This window comes from Bufo bufo, chromosome 5 (genome assembly GCF_905171765.1).
Source record: "Bufo bufo chromosome 5, aBufBuf1.1, whole genome shotgun sequence".
NCBI classification, from domain to species: domain Eukaryota; kingdom Metazoa; phylum Chordata; class Amphibia; order Anura; family Bufonidae; genus Bufo; species Bufo bufo.
This window is the reverse complement of record NC_053393.1, coordinates 371,569,397-371,588,480: the sequence shown is the minus strand read 5'-3', so window position 1 is coordinate 371,588,480 and position 19,084 is coordinate 371,569,397. Positions and strand designations below refer to the sequence as shown.

Below are 19,084 nucleotides of genomic sequence, written 5' to 3'. Positions count from 1 at the left end.
AAAGTAATTTTCCCCAAATAAAGTTAAAAAGAAACTGTAAAAAATGGGGAAAAAAATAAAAGTAGACATTAGGTATCGCCGCGTCCGTATCGACCGGCTCTATAAACCTATCACATGACCAAACCCCTCAGATGAACACCGTCAAAAAAATAAAATAAAAACTGTGCTAAATAAACAATTTTTTTGTCATCTTACATCACTAAAAGTACAACACCAAGCGATCAAAAAGGCATATACCTGCCAAAATAGTACCAACCTAACCGTCGCCTCATCCCGCAAAAAATGAGCCCCTACCTAAGACAATCGCCCAAACAATAAAAAAAACTATGGCTCAGAATATGGAGATACTAAAACATTTTTGTTTTGTTTTAAAAATGCTGTTATTGTGTAAAACTTAAGTAAATAAAAAAGTATACATATTGGGTATTGCCGTGTACGTAATAACCTGCTGTTTAAAAATATCACATGACCTAATCCCTCAGGTGAATACCGTAAAAAAATAAAATTTTTGTCGCCTTACATCACAAAAAGTGTAATGGCAAGTGATCAAAAAGTCATATGCACCCTATTATAGTATCAATCAAACCGTCATCTCATCCCGAAAAATATGATCCCCTACACAAGACAAGTCACCCAAAAAATAAATAAAACTACGGCTTTCAGAATGTGGAGACACTAAAAAAGTTTTTCTCAAAAATGCTTTATGTAAAACTGAAACAAACAAAAAAAGTAGTCATATTTGGTATTGTCACGTCCGTAATTATTTCTTGTTACCTTGCCACACAAAAAGTGTAATGTAGAGCAACCAAAAACCATATGTACCCTAATATAGTACCAACAAAACTGCCACCTTATCCCGTAGTTTCTAAAATGGGGTCACTTTTTGGGAGTTCGCATCAGGGGGTCTTCAAATGTGACATCTTAAAATTATCCCAGTGAAATCTGCTTTCCAAAAACCTTATGGCGTTCCTTTCCTTCTGCGCAGTACAGTGTACCCGTGCAGCAGTTTATTATATTTACAAATGCCTAACTAGGCAAAGGAACCTATCTTGACCCAGGTATTAAAACTTCACTTTTATTGGAATAGTTCTAAAAAGTATATATATTATGCAACCTTTAATTGAACTGGGACAAACAAAGAATGAAAAATTAAAAATACAAAGCAAAGGTGTCTGGTGTAGTCTAACCATTCAGTTGACTTGAGCACATGCTGCTGAACACAGCCCCTGCTGCGGTTTCAGTCATCTAACCACTCCAGCCTGTGAATAAATCAAACGCTTTATGCGATATATATGTACAGTGGGCTGCGCCCTCCCCCTTTTCTACACCACTCTTTAGGTTGCAATGACAACCATCCGTAGTGTGCAGTGAACCGCGGACGTTGTTACGGCAGTGTGTAGCTCTCCCAGAGACAGTAGCACTTTGCCTATAGGAACACCAAGTGAGAGATTCCCTTATTTAGTACAGGCATGTACTGTCACCTGAGTCGAGGTGCTTTGTATTTTTAATTTTTCATTCTTTGTTTGTCCCAGTTCAATTAAAGGTTGCATGTCGCATATACATAATATATATACTTTTTAGAACTATTCCAATAAAAGTGAAGTTTTAATACCTGGGTCAAGATAGGTTCCTTTGCCTAGTTAGGCATTTGTAAATATAGTAAAAATAACCTTACCCAGGTTGGTCCTAAATATACAGGGAGTGCAGAATTATTAGGCAAGTTGTATTTTTGAGGATTCATTTTATTATTAAACAACAACCATGTTCTCAATGAACCCAAAAAACTCATTAATATCAAAGCTGAATATTTTTGGAAGTAGTTTTTAGTTTGTTTTTAGTTTTAGCTATTTTAGGGGGATATATGTGTGTGCAGGTGACTATTACTGTGCATAATTATTAGGCAACTTAACAAAAAACAAATATATACCCATTTCAATTATTTATTTTTACCAGTGAAACCAATATAACATCTCAACATTCACAAATATACATTTCTGACATTCAAAAACAAAACAAAAACAAATCAGTGACCAATATAGCCACCTTTCTTTGCAAGGACACTCAAAAGCCTGCCATCCATGGATTCTGTCAGTGTTTTGATCTGTTCACCATCAACATTGCGTGCAGCAGCAACCACAGCCTCCCAGACACTGTTCAGAGAGGTGTACTGTTTTCCCTCCTTGTAAATCTCACATTTGATGATGGACCACAGGTTCTCAATGGGGTTCAGATCAGGTGAACAAGGAGGCCATGTCATTAGATTTTCTTCTTTTATACCCTTTCTTGCCAGCCACGCTGTGGAGTACTTGGACGCGTGTGATGGAGCATTGTCCTGCATGAAAATCATGTTTTTCTTGAAGGATGCAGACTTCTTCCTGTACCACTGCTTGAAGGTGTCTTCCAGAAACTGGCAGTAGGACTGGGAGTTGAGCTTGACTCCATCCTCAACCCGAAAAGGCCCCACAAGCTCATCTTTGATGATACCAGCCCAAACCAGTACTCCACCTCCACCTTGCTGGCGTCTGAGTCGGACTGGAGCTCTCTGCCCTTTACCAATCCAGCCACGGGCCCATCCATCAGGCCCATCAAGACTCACTCTCATTTCATCAGTCCATAAAACCTTAGAAAAATCAGTCTTGAGATATTTCTTGGCCCAGTCTTGACGTTTCAGCTTGTGTGTCTTGTTCAGTGGTGGTCGTCTTTCAGCCTTTCTTACCTTGGCCATGTCTGAGTATTGCACACCTTGTGCTTTTGGGCACTCCAGTGATGTTGCAGCTCAGTTCATGGGCAGTTATTTTGCGCCTTGGTTTTTCCACACGCTTCTTGCGACCCTGTTGACTATTTTGAATGAAACGCTTGATTGTTCGATGATCACGCTTCAGAAGCTTTGCAATTTTAAGAGTGCTGCATCCCTCTGCAAGATATCTCACTATTTTTGACTTTTCTGAGCCTGTCAAGTCCTTCTTTTGACCCATTTTGCCAAAGGAAAGGAAGTTGCCTAATAATTATGCACACCTGATATAGGGTGTTGATGTCATTAGACCACACCCCTTCTCATTACCGAGATGCACATCACCTAATATGCTTAATTGGTAGTAGGCTTTCGAGCCTATACAGCTTGGAGTAAGACAACATGCATAAAGAGGATGATGTGGTCAAAATACTCATTTGCCTAATAATTCTGCACTGTATATATAAAAACGTACAGCAGTTTACAACCACATATCGGGTGTTTCTGTAAACTACAGAATCAGGGTTTTGGAAATTGTGTAGCCCACCAAAATAGTACCAATCTAACCGTCACCTCATCCCGCAAAAAATGAGCCCCTACCTGAGATAAAAAAAAACTAAAAACTATGGCTCAGAATATGGAGACACTAAAACATAATTTTTTTGTTTGAAAAAAGCTGTTATTGTGTAAAACTTACATAAATTAAAAAAAAGTATACATATTAGGTATCGCCGCGTCTGTATCGACCAGCTCAATAAAAATATCACATGACCTAACCCCTCAGATGAACACCATAAAAAATTTAAAATAAAAACTGTGCTAAATAAACCATTTTTTGTCACCTTACATCACAAAAAGTGTAATAGCAAGCGATCAAAAAGTCACACGCACCCCAAAATGGTGCCAATAAAACCGCCATCTCATCCCGCAAAAATCATATCCTACCCAAGGTAATCACCTAAAAACTGAAAAAAATTATGGCTCTCAGACTATGAAACACTAAAACATGATTTTTTTTTTTTTGCTTCAAAAATTAAATCATTGTGTAAAACAGGGCTGTGGAGTCTGAGTCGGGGGAAATTTTGGGTACCTGGAGTCGGAGTCGGCAAACAATGCACCGACTCAGACTCCGACTCCTACTAAATTTAGATTGGAATAAAAAAAATTAAAAAAGCAAGTTTAAATGTCCCAATTCACAAAAAGTTATAATTAATGACTTCTCTACTGTAAGAATAAAGACCAATGCATGCAGTGCCTCACGTAACCGCAAAACGAACACGTTAAGTGACCGTGAAGAAGCATGCTTTTCATGTGCTTTACTATATGGCACGCAACGCACAATTAGGAGCTGCAATACTTCTACTTTCCATAGTGTTGTGTTCTGCTTTTACAGGGAACGCAGCGTCCATGTGTAACCTAGCCTCTCACTGATAAGGGATTAAATAAATGTTTTTTGCAGGACTAGAGAGTGAGACACTTGTATAAGTGAAGGGAATGGAGGGCCAATAGTTCAAGACTGAAGCTGTAAACCATTGGAAAAACTGCTGTCATTTAGCTAAGGCTATAAAAACTTGTAAACTCCGATTGTTAGCTTAAACTTTAAACATGACTATGGGATTCTCCTAGGAAAATCATGTTTTAGAATAAATGCCCCTTCCTGGATCCTCCTTTGTTTTCATTGTGTTTGTCTTTTGCTTAAACTGTGCAATACAGTAGACTGTTGGCTTCCCAGCCAGTAGTCCTGTGGTAGGTAGCGTTTCTTTCCCTCAAGGAATGTATAAAATACATTTGCATATTAATACAGAGGAGTCGGAGTCGGGGAGTCGGAAGTACATAAAACTGAGTCGTCGGAGTCGGAACATTTATCTACCGACTCCACAGCCCTGGTGTAAAACTTACATAAATAAAAAAAAAAGTATACATATTAGGTATCGCCTCATCGGTGACAACCTGGTCTATAAAAATATCACATGATCAGGTTAGTCAGATGAATGTTGTAAATAACAAAAAATAAAAATCGGTGCCAAAACAGCTATTTCTTGTTATCTTGCCTCACAAAAAGTGTAATATAGAGCAACCAAAAATCATATGTACCCTAAACTAGTACCAACAATACTGCCACGCTATCCCGTAGTTTCTAAAATGGGGCCCCTTTTTTGGAGTTTCTACTCTAGGGGTGCATCAGGGGGGCTTCAAATGGGACATGGTGTCAAAAAAAAAACAGTCCAGCAAAACCTGCCTTCCAAAAACTGTATGGCCCCTTTCACACGGGCGAGTATTCCGCGCGGATGCGATGCGTGATGTGAACGCATTGCACCCGCACTGAATACCGACCCATTAATTTCTATGGGGCTGTTCAGATGAGCGGTGATTTTCACTCATCACTTATGCGTTGCGTGAAAATCGCAGCATGCTCTATATTCTGCGTTTTTCACGCAACGCAGGCCCCATAGAAGTGAATGGGGTTGCGTGAAAATCGTAAGCATCCGCAAGCAAGTGCGGATGCAGTGCGATTTTCACGCATGGTTGCTAGGTGACGATCAGGATGGAGACCCGATCATTATTATTTTCCCTTATAACATGGTTATAAGGGAAAATAATAGCATTCTGAATACAGAATGCAAAGTAAAATAGCGCTGGAGGGGTTAAAAAAAATAAAATAAAAATTTAACTCGCCTTAATCCACTTGCTCACGTAGCCCGGCATCTCCTTGTGTCTCCTTTGTTGAAGGACCTATGGTGAGCATTAAATACAGTTACAGGACCTTTGATGACGTCACTCCGGTCATCACATGGTACGTCACATGATCTTTTACCATGGTGATTCACCATGGTAAAAGATCATGTGACGTACCATGTGATGACCGGAGTGACGTCATCAAAGGTCCTTTACCCATGTCCTAAAGAAAGAATACAGAAGCAGATGCTGGCTGCGCTATCAAGTGGACTAAGGTGAGTTAAACGTTTTTTTATTTTTTTTAACCCCTCCAGCGCTATTTTACTTTGCATTCTGTATTCAGAATGCTATTATTTTCCCTTATAACCATGTTATAAGGGAAAATAATTCAATCTACAGAACACCGATCCCAAGCCCGAACTTCTGTGAAGAAGTTCGGGTTTGGGTACCAAACATGCGCGATTTTTCTCACGCGCGTGCAAAACGCATTACAATGTTTTGCACTCGCGCGGAAAAATCGCGGGTGTTCCCGCAACGCACCTGCACATTTTCCCGCAACGCCCGTGTGAAAGGGGCCTATGGCATTCCTTTCCTTCTGCGCCCCCTGCCGTGTGCCCATACAGCGGTTTACGACCACATATGGGGTGTTCCTGTAAACTACAGAATCAGGGCCATAAATATTGAGTTTGGTTGGGCTGTTAACCCTTGCTTTGTAACTGGAAAAAAAATATTAAAATGGAAAATCTGCCAAAAAAGTGAAATTTTTTAATTGTATCTCTATTTTCTATTAATTCTTGTGGAACACCTAAAGGGTTAACGACGTTTGTAAAATCAGTTTTGAATACCTTGAGGGGTGTAGTTTATAGAATGGGGTCATTTTTGGGTGGTTTCTATTATGTAAGCCTCGCAAAGTGATTTCAGACCTGAACTGGTCCCTAAAAATTGGGTTTTTGAATATTTCTGAAAAATTTCAAGATTTGCTTCTTGTGGTGAAAATAACCTCGCCTCTGGGTTTTGGAGGGGCCTGGTTGTCAGCCTCTTGCCCCAGGATTATGGGCCCTCTCATCAGCCCATGCAAAACTTAAACCCCATGGCGATTTGACTGTGTTTGTGGCATCTGAGCGCTCAGATCCAAGCCATGTGGGGTTTTGACGTGTGTGACAGAACCATCTGTCTGTGTCATTGTATTGTATGTTATGTGAGGGTACCCAGATAGCTCATTTTATTGTATTCATCTTGTCTGAGTGCCATTCACCTAATAATATGCACTCAGACTTGAGCTATCTGGGAATATGTTAAATGTCTGTGTTTGCTGTAGGGGTGTGAGATTGTGTGTTTGGGTGGTGATTTCTGTCCTGTTGTCCCCATATGTGTATTGGAGATTTCCCTTTTGTCCTGAGAGATAATTCAATTGCTCCTCGGGTGTCTCCAGGGCAGAGAGGAGGAAACCATGATGCATTGTGGGGATGTGTTGTGTCTGTGTATCCTAAGTGCTACGTATCTGTCCTGTGTCACAGTCTTCCTTCTGGTCCCCTAGGGGCGTGTACACCAGATGGGGACCTGCATAAATACGGGCGGGTAGCCCTCAATAAAGTGTTCTTGTTTTACCTTCAACATAGAGCCTCGTCTCATGTGTGTGGGGATTGCTATACGTGTATACTTCCCTGGCTATTACTCCTAGCTCTTGTAAGAGCTTTTCCTGGTTCCTGTGGTGGTATCGGTGTTGAGCGGAGTGCTTGGAGTCCTCGGGAGGCACTGGGAGCATTTATCAACGGAGGTACCCGGTCGGGGTGCTAGGAGATCCGTTACACTTCTAAACTTCTAAGCCTTGTAATATCCCCAAAAAATAAAATATCATTCCCAAAATGATCGAAACATGAAGTAGACATGTGGGGAATGTAAAGTAATAACAATTTTTGGAGGTATTACTATGTATTATAAAAGTAGAGAAATTGAAACTTGGAAATTTGCTATTTCTTACAAATTTTTGGTAAATTTGGTATTTTTTTTATAAATAAAAATGAATTTTTTGACTTCATTTTACCAGTGTCATGAAGTACAATATGTGACGAAAAAACAATCTCAGAATGGCCTGGATAAGTCAAAGCGTTTTAAAGTTATCAGCACTTAAAGTGACACTGGTCAGATTTACAAAAAATGGCCTGGTCCTTAAGGTGAAATAGGGCTGAGTCCTTAAGGGGTTAAAACCAATGCTACAGAATGATTACCTGCAGATCTTGGTGACAACTGCCACATCCTCGTTTTGCATAACTTTATGGCTTGTCCTTCTTGGTGTTGCAACTTAAATGTTGATGACTGAGTGTATATACAGTATCTCACAAAAGTGAGTACATCTCTCACATTTCTGTAAATATTTTATTAGATATTTTCATGGGACAACACTGACACTTTGATACAATATAAAGTAGTCAGTGTAAAGCTTGTATAACAGTGTAAATTTGGTGTGCCCTTAAAATAACATACAGCCATTCATTTCTAAACTTCTGGCAACAGTGCATACACCAATGAAAATGGCCAAATTGTGGCCACCATTATTTTCCAGCACTGCATTAAAGGGGTATTATCAACACGCCGTTTCATACTTACCTGCTCCCGGCGCGCTGTCCACTTCCTGGTTTCGGCACTTGGCAGGGGGCGGGCTCCATCTTGATTGAAGTCTTCTCCCGGCCGGGCCGCGCGCTGGACTGAACGCGCACGCCGAGGCTGCGCATGCGCCCTGGTGACTTCTTCCTGGCAATTATACTATACTGGCCAGGAAAAAATTACCATAGCGCATGCGCGGCCTCGGCGTGCGCTTTCGGGACTGCGCGCGGCCGGCCGGGAGAAGAAAAGAAGTCGTCTGCACAATCGCGGCCACCGCGATTCCTGAGAAGAGCGGTGGCCATAACCAGGGGAGACGGAAGACAACAGTCAGGTAAGTATGTGTTTATTTTCTTCTAAGGGGTGGGAATTAGTTAATTTAATATATTTAGAAAAATTTTCAGACAAGATGCCTTTATTGTCACTGTACAATTCAATGCACAACACAATGAAATGTTGTTTGGAGCAATCCTAGATGCCATGGACCGAGGATCAAAGAACTGACATTTAAATTAAAGGGAACATGTCACCGGGATTTTGGGTATAGAGCTAAGGACATGGGCTGCAAAATGGCCGCTAGCATATCTGGAATATCCAGTCCCCATAGCTCTCTGTGCTTTTATTGTGTATAAAAACCGATTTGATACATATGCAAATTAACCTGAGATGAGTCAGAGCTTGAAAATATGACTCTTCTCTGGTCACACAAGTAAGATATGACTCTTTTATGTTAATTTGCATATGTATCAAATCGTTTTTTTACACAATAAAAGCACACAGAGCTATGGGGACTGGGTAGTGCGGATGTGCTAGTGGCCATTTAGCAACCCATGTCCTCAGCTCTATACCCAAAATCCTGGTGACAGGTTCCCTTTAAAGTATTATAATAGAAAAAAACAAAACATTGCACTAGAAAGCATTACTATTCCCAGTGCACAGCATATATATAGCAAGAGCAAAGTAGGAAGTGCTTATGAGTATATATACAAACTAATTTAGACACCACTGCAGACAAGAGATCATCATGGGTTCATGAATGCAGCAGTCACTTTCAGTCTGTGGTAGTTTCTATCCTTGGAAGGGGCAATAGTCTCTAAGCATTTAGGAGACTGACTGCTTTGGGGTAAAAGCTGTTCTTCAGCCTAGTGGTGCGGGCATGTAGGGCTCTAAGACGCCTACCGGAGGGTAGGGGAGTGAAAAGGCTGTGGCTGGGGTGAGCTGGATCCCCGCAGATAATTTTTGCCCTGTTGCTGCAACGAGCAGTGAAGATGTCATCCAGTGATGGTAGCTGAGTACCAGTGATTCTGCCAGCCATTCTGATGATGCACTTTAGGGTCTTCTTGTCCTCAGAAGAGCAGCCGGAGTACCACACTGTAATGCAGTATGTGATAACAAATTCTATGGTGCACCTGTAAAAATTGACTAGCAGCTGTTTTGGGAGTTGTGCTTTCTTCAGACTCCTCAGAAAATGAAGCCTCTGAAGGCCTTTTTTGGTAATTTCTGTTGTGTTTTTTTATCCATGACAGGTCCTGACTAATATGAACTATCAAGAATCTGAAACTTTGAACTATCTCCAGATTTCCACCATTTATGCTAATGGTTTAGTGTCCCTTTCGTTTCTTCTTCCTAAAATCCAGAATTAGCTCCTTTGTTTTCTTGCTATTGAGTATGAGGTTGTTGTTCTTACTCCATCTCTCTAGGTTCTCAACCTCTTTCCTATAGGCTGTTTCTTCATTGTTGGAGATTAGGCCTATTATAGTCGTGTCATCTGCAAATTTTATAATGGTATTGGTATTGTGAATAGGTTTGCAGTCATTTGTGAAGAGGGAGTAAAGGAGAGGGCTCAACACACAGCCTTGCGGTACCCCAGTGTTTAGTGTTAAGTAGGGGTGCACCGAAATGAAAATTCTGGTCCGAAACCGAAAATTCAGGATGCCCTTGACCGAAAACCGAAACCGAAACTGCCTTTTTGCCCAAATACTTTTAAAATACTTTTTTTTTAATGATTGGCGCTGTTATGGAGAGGGGGATCTGTGGGTGGCTCTGTTATGGAAAGAGGGATCTGTGGGTGGCGCTGTTTTGGAGAGGGGGATCTGTGGGTGGCGCTGTTATGGAGAGGGGGATCTGTGGGTGGCGCTGTTATGGAGAGGGGGATCTGTGGGTGGCGCTGTTATGGAGAGGGGGATCTGTGGGTGGCGCTGTTATGGAGAGGGGGATCTGTGGGTGGCGCTGTTATGGAGGGGGGGGATATGTGCACTGTTATGGGCATAACAGTGCACAGATCCCCCCTCCCCATAGCAGTGCCATAGACCGATCCCCCTACCCATAACAGCCCCGGCCCTGCTGCTCACAGCATCACTCACTGCATCTTTATTTTACCTTACAATCGTGACGCTCCAGTAACAACTCTGCAGGCAGAGCGGAGGGCGGCGTAACGTCACTTACTCACGTGACGCATCTGCTCCGCCCACTTTATGAATGAAGGAGGCGGAGCAGGTGCGTCACGTGAGTAAGTGACGTTACGCCGCCCTCCGCTCTGCCTGCAGAGTTCTTACTGGAGCGTCACGATTGTAAGGTAAAATAAAGATGCAGTAAACCGCCCGCCCGCAGATGGTGGGTGACAAATCCCACACCCCATATTTTCGGCCGATATGTAACAATATCGGCCGAAATGGATTAGGTACATTTTCGGCCGATATTTTCGGTGCACCCCTAGTGTTAAGGATGAAGAGAAGTGCTTGCCCATGCGTACGATTTGTGGTCTTTTTTTTGTAAGAAAATCCAGTATCCAGTTGCACAGGTGTGAGCTGAAACCCAAGTTGTTCAGTTTCGTTGCCAACTTGTTGGGAGGGATGGTGTTAAAGGCGGAGCTGTAATCAATGAACAGCATCCGCACATAGCTGTCTCTCTGCTCCAGGTGTGACAGCGCAGTGTGAAGGGTAAGTGAGACAGCATCCTCAGTTGACCTATGTGCTCTGTAAGCAAACTGGTATTGGTCCATGGAGGTGCAGATCTTGCTCTTCATGTGCCTGAGGACAAGTTGTTCAAAGCACTTCATAGCAATAGGAGTGAGAGCCACCGGGCGATAATCACTTAAGGTCTTCACCCCTGCCTGTTTTGGAATTGGGACAATTGTGGAGGACTTCAGGCAAGTGGGAACAATGGCCTGCTCTAGTGAGCTGTTAAACATACTGGTAAACACTGTTTTCAGCTGTTTAGCACAGTTTTTTAGGACCTTTCCAGGAACTTCATCAGGGCCAGCTGCTTTGCGGGGATTAATGTGGTTTAAGGCCCATTCTACCTCATGTGCTCTCAGCATCAGGGAACATGATGGAGCCTCTTGCTGGGCTAATTTGATGATAGGCAGCTCATTGTCTTTGTCAAATCGTGCAAAAAAATGATTTAGGTCATCAAGAGAGAGAATTTCCAGTGTTGATAGAACAGGTGTTGTTCTTATAATTCGTAATGGACTTGATACCCTGCCACATGCGTCGGGAATCAGAGCTTGTAAAATGATGTTCTATTTTTGTTTTGTAGCAGTTCTTTGCCGCCTCAATGCCGCTCTTCAGATTGGACCTGGCTGTTTTGTACTCCTCTGGGTCCCCCTTTCGGAAAGCAATGTTACGTGCCTTCAAAAGGTTTTGGACATTTCTGTTTATCCATGGTTTCCTATTTGGGAAGGTCCGGATGATTTTGGTATCAGTGACATTGTCCATGCAAAATTGAATATAGAATAGGACAGAGGAGGCATATATGTTTAAGTCTGTGTGATTTTCCTTTGTAGCTGCCTGTTTAAACAAATCCCAATCTGTGTCCTCAAAACAATCCTGTAGTCTCATTGTGGCTTCTTCAGGCCAAACTCTGATTGTATGCAAAGTAGGCTTAATCCTGGTGATAAGAGGTTTGTATGCTGGAGCTAAAAACAAAGAAATGTGATCCAACCTGCCAAGATGGGTGGGCAGGTGATGCTGTATAAGCATTTGCTATGTTGCAATAAACACAGTCTAATGTATTTCTCCCCCTAGTTGGGAATTTAACAAACTGGTAAAATTTGGGGAGCACAGTTTTGAGATCTGGATGGATATTTTGCAGACTGTTCGTAATGTCATGCAATCCATGTCCTTAGGCCTCATGCACACGACCAATGTTTTGGTCCGCATCCGAGCCACAGTTTTTGCGACTCTGATGATGCGGACCCATTCACTTCAGTGGGGCCACAAAAGATGCGGACAGCACTCTGTGTGCTGTCCGCATCCGTTGCTCCGTTCAGTGGTCCGCAAAAAAAATATTACCTGTCCTATTCTTGTCCTTATTGCGGACAAGAAAAGGCAGTTATATCAATGGCTGTCTGTGACGTTCCACAAATTGCGGAACGCACATGGACGCCATCCGTGTTTTGCGGACCTCAAAACACACAATGGCCGTGTGCATGAGGCCTTAGTCTGCTTGTCTTCAGCAAACTGTTTGCAGGCTTTCTTGTTCATCACCTTTTAGAAGAGGCTTCCTTCCGGGACAACAGCCATGCAGACCAATTTGATGCAGTGTGCGGCGTATGGTCTGAGCACTGACAGGCTGACCTCCCCCCACGCCTTTATCCTCTGCAGCAATGCTGACAGCACTCATACAACCTCTGGATATGACGCTGATCACGTGCACTTAACTTCTTTGGTCAACCAGGGCGAGGCCTGTTCTGAGTGGAACCTGTCTTGTTAAACCGCTGTATGGTCTTAACCACCATGCTGCAGCTCAGTTTCAGGGTGTTGGCAATCTTCTTATAGCCTAGGCCAGTGGTGGCGAAACCTGTGGCACAGTGCCAGAGGCAGCACTCAGAGCCCTCTCTGTGGGCACCCACACTCTGAAAAAAGTCTATGGTGTACCAATTTTAGCCTTATTCTGCCATTCATCAGCGCAGTGCACGCTATGAACGGCGCAGGTAGTGCATTGAATGTAGACAGGCTATTTTAGATAAATGATAAAGTACATGGAAGATATACTATATTGGTATTCAGGTTATCTTACCGTGTTGGCACTTTGCGATAAGTGGGTTGTAGGGTTGCAGTTTGGGCACTTGGTCTATAAAAGGTTCACCATTACTGGCCTAGGCCATCTTTAGAGCACAAAAGCACTTAAAGAGGACCTGTCTCCGCTCCTGACAGAGGTCGCACTACACCCAGAAGAGTAAAAATACTCCTCTTAACAATTTTAAGGAGTATTTTTAGCCGAGGAGTAGTACGAATTTTGCAGTAATTCGTATATATAATGCATAGGCCCATATAACGTTATGAGGCGGATATTTCTGCAGGGAATCCATTGCTAGTCTCCTATGCAGAAGTAAATGTAGACAATTTTACATTTATCCAACATCATACACTAAACATAAGACCACTGCTGCCATACACAGCGCCCACCTGCAGGGCTCCAGATGGCGACCAAAATGGTCGCCAATGCGACTTGGAATTGCAAAATGGCGACAAGACTACAAAGTAGATCATACCAGTGTATTACTGTACTGCGGCGGCAGCAGGAAGCGCACGGCGTCATAGCAACCAATGACGCCGTGCGCTCCTGCCCTCAGCAGGACTCCGGGCCGGGATCTCACAGACGTGTGAATTCAGCACTCCTACATCGCAAATCCCGTCAAGCTCCCAGCAGACCTTGGACTCCAGTTTTCCCTCACAACGAACTGATGTGACTAACAAGTCTCAAATTTTGCCGCTTATCCCTTCGTTGCCTGGTTCCTTGGTTTCCAACACCTCAAGTGCCTTTGAATCCATCCCCATCCCCAAAGGCCCCCCTTTTCAGGGACCAGTCCATACTGACCTTCCTCCAGACACACCACCTGATCCCCCAAGAACAGACACATTATCCCATCAATGGACCCTTCTGCCTCAGAAACAGAACCAGAGGCGTCTCCACTGAAAAAGTGCAGACTCCTAACATTCCCCCTGAGATCCCTTATGGAGCTTCTCCAAACATTCTCCCCTGGATGGGCTCCCCTCACCCATCCAGCAAAGTAAATCATCCTGAATCAATGGATCTTTCTAAGGGCAAACAACAGGGCTACAGGTTCAATGGTCGCTCTCGGGCTGAGAGACCTTATAGTCGTAAGTCACGTGGTGATGGGTTATCCAGACACTCTTACTGGAGATATAATGGGGAAGATACCTCGCAGAATGATGGATAGGAAGCAGGACAGAGCCAAGAAATCGCACAACCAGTGCTGGGAATCCCTCCATTTACAAACCATTGGCATGAGAAAGGAGAACAGCCAAGGGAGCAGGAGGTGGATGTAGGTAGTGAATAAAATAAGCATTGTTTAGTGGCTTCCCTAATCTCATACACTTCAAGGAGCCTGAAACATGAGTATGTATTCTGCATATGTTGTCCATATTCCCCAGTTTCGGCAGTGCTGATTGCACATTATCAGTACTCGGGACCATCATTACTGCATAAATAAATCTGGTTAATTAGTAATTAAAGGGATTTTCAAGAACTTTAATTCAAAAGAAATTAAATGCAGGAGATATAAAAAAAATAAACTCACTCACCGGTTAATTCCCAGCCACTCCAGCGCTGATGCTGTTGTCCCCAGCAGTTTTTTCTTTCCTGAAGTGATGACATGGAATATGTCCATGTGACCATTGCAGGCAATTACTGGCCTCATTGGTGATGCCAGCATGTGCAGCAGGTGACCATAGACTCACATCATGTGAATGTACAGCACAAGAAAATAAGGAAGGATCAGTGCAGGAGTGATGTGGGATTTAACTGGTGAGAGTTTTTTTTTTTTATCTAACCTATTGCTGTCCCTTTAACTACTGAGTACAAAATGTTTAAAGGGATTGTCCATGCAGTGCAAAATTTTAGTAAAGTGTTTGGAGTGGTTTTATATTAAAGAATCAAAACTCACCATCCCTCAATCCCTGATGTTCCCGTTCCAACTGGGTTTCCACTGGTCTCTACTTAATGGTCCAGTCTCCACAAGCAGGAAATGCCAGGAGAAGCCTGTTCAGCCAATCACTAGCCATGGCGCTATACTTTTCTCGGCCAGTGATTGACTGAGCTGCCGAGACCAGTGGAGATCCATTAAGCATTGAAATTGGAGTGGCAGGGGATCAGTGGTGGTGAGTATTGATTCTTTTTAAACCACCCTGAGCACTGTACTAAAAAATTTGCCTCCCTTGTCAACTCCTTTAATATTTTTCCAAATCAGCACTAAATGACATATGTACAGTTGCTGTCTGATTTCTAGTCTGTTCCTGGTTTAAGCTGTCCATGCACTAATGATTGACAGCCTTGACACCTTTTTTTTTTTCTGGCACCTATAACAGGAGTTAGATTGCTGTGTTAGATTATTTTCAGTCATTGCAGGTGCTGATGGCCTAGTAAAAAAGTAAATTAAAAGCTCATGGTACGGTACTGTTCACAGACCTGCCTCATTGGGCATGTGCCAGCTGACTTAATCAACATGCACTGCTTAAAGGGCTTATTGTGTCCTCTCAGACTTCGGCCTCTTGCACACGACCGTATGCATTTCGCGGTCTGCTAAAAATGGTTCTGCATAAAATACGGATGACGTCCGTGTGCATTCTGTATTTTGCGGAATGTAACAGCTGGCCCCTAATAGAACAATCCTCTCCTTGTCCGTAATGCAGACAATAATAGGACATGTTCTATTTTTTTGCGGAACAGAAGTACGGACATACAGAAACAGAAAGCACACGGAGTAACTGTTTATTTTGCGGACCCATTGAAATGAATGGTTCTGTATACGGCCCGCAAAAAAAACAACAAATGGAATGGACATGGAAAGAATAGGCCTTAGATGGCTTATATGCTCCTAAGCATCCCAGCTATATTATATATATATTTTAAATTTGGCGACTAAAAATTTCATTTGGCTCCTAAATTTTTCAGGTTAGGAGCCAATGGCTCCTTCATATTTTTTTTAGTCTGGAGCCCTGACCTGGCGTTGCCATACACTGCGCCCACCTGATGCTACTATATACATATTACATACACAACTCTGCCACATGCCCATTACACAGATAGTTTACTATATACACATTGCACACACAGCTCTGCCACATGCCCATTACACAGATAGAACTACTGTGTGCACATTATACACAGAGAACTGTACAATAGACTGGTTACACTGACATTGCCCTGCTTTATACACACCTTCCATGCATAAAGTACCTCTGCCTTCTCCACCAGCACAGTCCTATGCAGAGTCGGTGTTCCTCTAACTCCTCCCACACAGATGGCTGATCACATGACTGTGACATCACCACCGCAGGTCCTGAAACCACGATGTAGTGTTTAGTCCAAACTCTGGAGCTGCTCCTGGTGAGAGAGAGATGTCAACGAGGGGCGAGGCTTCATGTGTTCAGCACCTGGCAGCTTCTGATACAGCGCTCCTGACTAGAAAAAGACCATGCTTAAAAATACGCATGAGTCTTTTTCCAGGGAGTAAAATGGCCTGAACAGGCGTCTGTGATGCTTGTACAGGCGTTATCGACATCTGGCTCCTGACATGTTTGTTTTAATAACAATTCTTGAGCATCTATTCTTATGGCTCTATGTTGTGCTATTCCTTTATTATTTGTACTAGAAGTTATGAATGAATTACTAGCCGTCTGCAGTAAGGGTACAGAGGGGTGGTAACCAGTTGGAGGTGTGTACCTATCCAGTCAGTGCTGCCATTGTCAGACCGTGTAGGGACACCCCCCCCCCCCAAACTGGTTAACACCCCTGTGTATTCTTATTGCAGACTCATAGCAATTCAGGTTCAGCAGCCAATAGCAGGCCGCAACTGGAACAAGCTTCCGTAGCATCGCCCGTGATGCTAGGGAGGCTTGTTCCCTTCGCGGCCTGCTATTGGCTGCGACCCCCCCTAAACTTCGGATATTTTTATCTGCGCGGCGGGGAGATGCAGCGGGTGTCGGGGAGCCAAGTAAGTACAACCTCTGTGAGGGGCTCAGGTGTATGGGGAGGCATTTTAGGGGTTGGGTAACATCTTTAATTTGCATTAAAAACTGACAAACATGCCTTGCACCATATTTGTTAATATGGTTTTCCAGTATTTTATAGTTGATCGATCACCTATCTTTTTTTTTTTTTTTTTTAAACTTGTGCGATGAGGGGTTGTGATCTACCAGAAAAGGGGTGCAAAATTCTGCTGTAAAATAACTAGTAGTAATTTTTGGTTCATATATTCTGCATTGTGAGGGTACTTTCACGCCAGCGTTTTTGCTGGATCCGTCATGGATCAGTTAAAATGCTTCAGTCACGATAATACAACCGTCTGCATACAGTTGTATTATCTTTAAAATTGCCATGATGAATCCGTCCATGAACACCATTGAAAGTCAATGGGGGACGGATCCGTTTTCTATTGTGTCCGAGAAAACGTCTTGCTCCGCACCACATCGCGGACAGAAAAACGATGCTTGCAGCATTATTCTGTCCGTGATGGGGACACAACCAAACGGAACGGAATGCATTCTGGTTCATTCAGTTCAGTTTTGTCCCCTTTGACAATGAATGGGGACAAAACGGAAGCGTTTTCTCCCGCTATTGAGATCCCATGACGGATCTCAATAGCGGAAAGGGAAAGCGCAGATGTGGAAGTAGCCTTACTTGTGCTGTAGACTAGGGATCGACCGATTTATCGGTTTTACCGATATTATCGGCCGATATTCAGGATTTTCAATGTTATCGGTATCGGCATCTATTTTGCCGATATGCCGATAACGAATCGGGAACAAGGATTGCACTGCTGTCAGCGCGATTCGTGTTCCCTCAACAGCACCTGCGCCGCCCACTTTATGAATTCACCCTCCCGGCCTGCGTCCTGCCTGCCTCCTCCCTCCTCTCTGCTATGAAACTTAGTTGTAAGTAATACAGCTGGATTAAACAGGATTATTATATTTTAACAATGCCTACAGGTTAGATAAGATTATACAACAGTGAGCGGGGCCGGTGCATTAGAATACAGGGACTGCATCGGTCCCCGTTGTCATTCCTAATCCAGATGCCGGACCCCAGCCCCTGTATTGGGGGTCATTCACACTGCAGGGACACGGTTATGGAGGGGGGGGGGAGATCTGTGGATGGCACATGGCATAAGATGCTATATATGTGTCATCCACAGATTCCCCCCCCCATAGCAGTGTCATCCACAGATTCCCCCCCCATAGCAGTGTCATCCACAGATTCCCCCCCCCCATAGCAGTGTCATCCACAGATCCCCCCCCCCCATAGCAGTGTCATCCACAGATTCCCCCCCCCATAGCAGTGTCATCCACAGATTCCCCCCCCCCATAGCAGTGTCATCCACAGGTTCCCCCCCATAGCAGTGTCATCTACAGATTCCCCCCCCCCCATAGCAGTGTCATCCACAGATTCCCCCCCCCCCATAGCAGTGTCATCCACAGATTCCCCCCCCCCCATAGCAGTGTCATCCACAGATTCCCCCCCCCCCATAGCAGTGTCATCCACAGATTCCCCCCCCAGCAGTGTCATCCACAGATTCCCCCCCAGCAGTGTCATCCACAGATTCCCCCCCCAGCAGTGTCATCCACAGATTCCCCCCCCAGCAGTGTCATCCACAGATTCCCCCCCCAGCAGTGTCATCCACAGATCCCCCCCCCCAGCAGTGTCATCCACAGATTCCCCCCCCAGCAGTGTCATCCACAGATTCCCCCCCCAGCAGTGTCATCCACAGATTCCCCCCCATAGCAGTGTCATCCACAGATTCCCCCCCATAGCAGTGTCATCCACAGATTCCCCCCCATAGCAGTGTCATCCACAGATTCCCCCCCATAGCAGTGTCATCCACAGATTCCCCCCCATAGCAGTGTCATCCACAGATTCCCCCCCATAGCAGTGTCATCCACAGATTCCCCCCCATAGCAGTGTCATCCACAGATCCCCCCCCATAGCAGTGTCATCCACAGATTCCCCCCCCCCATAGCAGTGTCATCCACAGATTCCCCCCCCCCCCCCCATAGCAGTGTCATCCACAGATTCCCTCCCCATAGCAGTGTCATCCACAGATTCCCTCCCCAT

At 43.9% G+C, this 19,084-nt stretch overlaps 1 protein-coding gene across 1 annotated transcript in view; it reads left to right on the top strand.

Annotated features, from left to right (window-relative positions):
- Positions 1 to 19,084, top strand: part of RPP40 (ribonuclease P/MRP subunit p40) — a 254,762-nt gene that overhangs the window by 204,155 nt on the left and 31,523 nt on the right. The window lies entirely within an intron of this gene.